Raw genomic sequence first — 4,109 nt, forward strand, 5'->3', positions numbered from 1 at the left:
AGAAAATGCAGATCTGCTATTTTTAAAAGATTTTTATCAAGACATTCTGCATAATGAGTACTTTTACTTTTGGTACATTATGTACAATAGGATGTCAATTGATGCCAATACTTTTGTACTTTTACTCAAGTGCATTTTGAATTCTGGACTTTTACTTAGAACTTATAGTTCTACATTGCAGTATTGATACTTTTGCGTAAGTAAAACAGTTGAGTACTTTTTCCACTCTGGCAACACTACTATGGTATGATTCCCTGAAAGAGGGCAAAGGGTAATGCTGTGTGTGTAATGCTTCATGTGACTTCAAGTTTCCAGTGATGGCGTCACTCTGATTGACCACAGCTGAGTGTATAATCAATGGGGCATGTTTGTGTATATTACCAAGCGATTCGTGTTGTATATTCATTGTTTCTCTCAAAGCTACAGCAGAATGTATTCAGGGGGCAAGTTGTGAATTTGTTTGACATCTTGGTGGATTTGACTCAAGGACTAAAGGATGATGGACGTTCTAGTCAGCACCTTGGGTGCAGTTGGCTTCTATGTTGCCAGTTTTCTTAATAGTTTAACCAACATGCTTCTGACACCTCCCTTGAAGGCCACTCTACAGCATTTAGAAGAGGCCAATCTAAAAACTTTGAAAGGAGGTAAGTGCATTTCTTACAGCAAATTCTCACTGTGTTCATTCAGAGTTACCTAGCTTCTGTATAGGACAGGTATTGGAATTAAGAATGAATGTTCTCTGAAATGTATGAGATTGTGCAAGTTTGTGTGTTATATCTTTGATAGAATGCATGTTAATTAAATAACCTAAACCTCTCTCAAAATAATAATACAAATGATATACTGTATCTGTAAGGTCACGTGTAGATTGGCTATTTGTCATACAATGCATAAGGCTTAAGTGGTTAATCCCCTATAACCTATAATTCTTGTCAGATGGAAATACTTTCAAGGCCAAATCTCTGTGGGAGAACTCTGGCGCTGTAGTTATGGCTGTACGGCGGCCAGGATGATTCTTGTGCAGAGAGGTAAGTACACTTTTTATCTATGTTGTAGCTTATGTAATGTTTGTATGACCGCTGTCTTTTTTTTTAATGGGATGCGGAATTGCGGATACTGTATGGATTTATTTATTTTAATCTAAATTTATGAACTGTTTTGTATTCCTTCAGGAGGCTGCAGAGCTGTCCTCTCTGAAACCCCACTTGGAGCAGCTCGGGGTCCCTCTGTATGCCGTGGTGAAGGAGGATGTTGGCACAGAGATCCAGACCTTCAGAGCCTACTTCAGGGGGGAGATCTTTTTGGATCAGAAGGTGACTTTATAATAATCCAGTCTGGCAGCGTGCTGTGGGTTCGATACCAACGGCCTTTACTGCATGTCACCCCCAACCTCTCTCCCCATTTCCTGTCCGCCTACTGTCTGTCCCGCCATAACAAATATAAAATAAAGGCGAAAGCCACAAAATAAAATAAAAGAAAATGGGTTGGAAATCACAGCTATGGCAGGCTTTTTATTTGAACAATTATTTGTACAGCATCTTGCCTATAGTCGTAAACTGCCTAGCTACAGTAGATGGATGGCAACATAATTTCCTCTGGAGTATCACAGACTCTGTCTAGTCGTGGCCAGGGCCATTCAGATATGAGTTGCATGTTCGGAATTATACAGCAGTAGTGTTTGGAACTATTGGTTGCTGATAGCAAGCGCTACTTTGGCATTTTCATCTAATTTGATTGAATATTGCATATAAATGATCCGTCATTGTTGTGAAATGTACTGAGGCCCAATGGATTCAACAGAAATTACACTCGATGCCTCTGGTCATGGCCATTGTCTGTGGCCATCCTGATCCCAACACTATATTGCTTGGTAAAATAACACTACTTTGATTCAAGATGTTTGGGGATACATTTGTAAACCCTTCATTTGTCTACTGTCTTGTAGAGATCTTTCTATGGGCCCCGTGAGCGGAAGATGGGCCTGCTGGCGTTACTCCGTGTGGGAGTGTGGCTGAATGGCCTGAGGGCTTTCAAGAATGGCTTCATGGGAAATGTGTTTGGAGAGGGCTTTGTTCTGGGTGGGGTGTTCGTCATTGGGCCGGGACTTCAGGTAAGCCATCTGAACAGTTAGTCCTGTGAATTATTGATCGGTTGTGTAAGGACGAACCGTTCTGTTTACTAATTGCTAATGGTCAGTATCGTGTTATTGATGACTTTCTGTCTGTGACTTGCCCCAGCACCCCACATTGATGTGAAAGTAATTGGACGTTTTTGTTTCCATTCTGTTCCCCTTCAGGGCGTTCTGCTGGAACATCGGGAAATTGAATTTGGGGATAAGGTCAACATTCAGGATGTCTTCAAAGCTGTTGGGAGAATGCAACAGGAACTTGTGCCCATAGAGGGAAGATAATGTATTCTGCAATCAGTGAAAATTGCCTGGTCTTAATAATCCTATCATGAGGACTAATGATGCATCTTTTAAAAAAGTTAATATTAATGGGACAATGCAAAGCATCATATTTGAAAACAAAGTTTAACTAAGTTAAAAGAAGAACTGTGTACTTGAATCTGTAGTGTACAGAGGACACTCGACTTGTTTTCTAGGGCTTTGCTGTCATTGGAATTCTGGGATTCTTATTCTGCTAATGGGTGAATGTGTTGTAAGGGGCTTTTTTTGGGTGTGTTAATGATGGTCTGTCTCTAAACTTGGAGGGGACAGGCCTGATGCCCTAACATCCAGTTTTAAGTTTTTTCTTTGTCTTATTTCTGTGAACTCATGGCAGTTATGATCTCTCAGGAGCCAAGAGGCCTTGACCATTGAACAATAAAGATGTCAATGTGTGCAGTCTGTCTCCTGTGTAAGTCATTACCAGTGGCAATGCTTTAGTTTACTCCATAAAAACTCCATTACAAGTAAATGTCTGGAATTCAAAATGTACTTGAGTAAAAGTACAATATAATTACCTTTTATTCAAAAGACTACAGTATGACTAAAATAAAAAATTGCTGTCAAAATCAACACTGTGGCATTTTTGTCACTGTAACGGCGATCATTGAACGAATAAACCACATTTTGTGCGGGAACCCCTTTTGGTGTTTTAAACATTGTTATAATTTAGCTATTGGAAAAATAGCAGATCTACAAGCTCATAGCATGCCACCGAGTGGCGCACTACGAGCTTGTAGGTCTGCTATTTTTGAGAACTGGAGGATTTAGAAGAATTTTTTTAAATTTCAAGGTCAGGCCTAAATGGGTTAAAGCCCACACCAAGGGTTTGGGCCGGCTTAAAGTAAACCACGCCATGGTCCGTATTAAACAAAATGCCTCAAATCATGAATGCAGCATCCGGCTGTTGAATCGTAGAAAATATCAATTGTTTCCCCATAGATTCCTTGGATCATTAGATTTTGGAACTCTCAAAAAAAGCCATGCGCATTTCCACCTGGCACGTTTTCCACCATGATGCATTTATTATGTTATTCTGTACTACTATGCTCATATTACAGATTTATTGGAGTGTAGCCTACATTATGCCGATATTGTATACATGCTCTATCTACAGTAGTATCGGTGGACAATGGGACATTTCAACACTTGATTGGTTCTGTAAAGTTACAACAAAAAGAGAGATTCTAGAAAGAGAAAAGCAGCCATTGTAAAGTTGGCAGGTTTCTTTAATCTGGTTTTATTATAGATGTTTTCAGTAGTTTACATTTTGGGTGTTTTTATTGTGAATTACTGCCTCCTCACATTTTGGAAACAATTTACCCCTGCAAGGTAGTACAAATAAAGGTTGAGACACAAACCCTCCTTATAATTGCTGTGTATAGAAGCTGACTAAAGTTTTCCCTATGGACGTCAAAAAAAGCTCTAAATTTCAAACCATCTCTCTACATGGCGTCTGACTATCTAATAATGTTCAGTCCACTAGGGTTCTGGGAGGCACTCAGGTTACAGTTTGATATTTATTAGCCTGTACACTTAATAATTCAAAAGCAGTAGGGAGCACCACTCCACTGCTCTCTGAAATGTCATTATCTCAACATGCTTGCTGCTTCGGCATAATAATATAAACAGAAAACAATATCAGAGACAAGCATTGGCTCTT

The 4,109-nt window shown here is 39.5% G+C and overlaps 1 pseudogene across 1 annotated transcript; it reads left to right on the top strand.

Moving 5' to 3' along the window:
* Positions 1 to 431: 431 nt before the first annotated feature.
* On the top strand, positions 432 to 2,845 carry LOC308332847 (peroxiredoxin-like 2A; annotated as a pseudogene). Its single transcript, XR_013966250.1, has 5 exons — positions 432 to 644; positions 937 to 1,028; positions 1,173 to 1,313; positions 1,946 to 2,110; positions 2,297 to 2,845. The product of XR_013966250.1 is annotated as a peroxiredoxin-like 2A (transcript).
* Positions 2,846 to 4,109: the final 1,264 nt, after the last annotated feature.

This window comes from Protomyctophum bolini, assembly GCF_963924005.1.
Source record: "Protomyctophum bolini genome assembly, chromosome: 18".
Lineage (NCBI taxonomy): Eukaryota > Metazoa > Chordata > Actinopteri > Myctophiformes > Myctophidae > Protomyctophum > Protomyctophum bolini.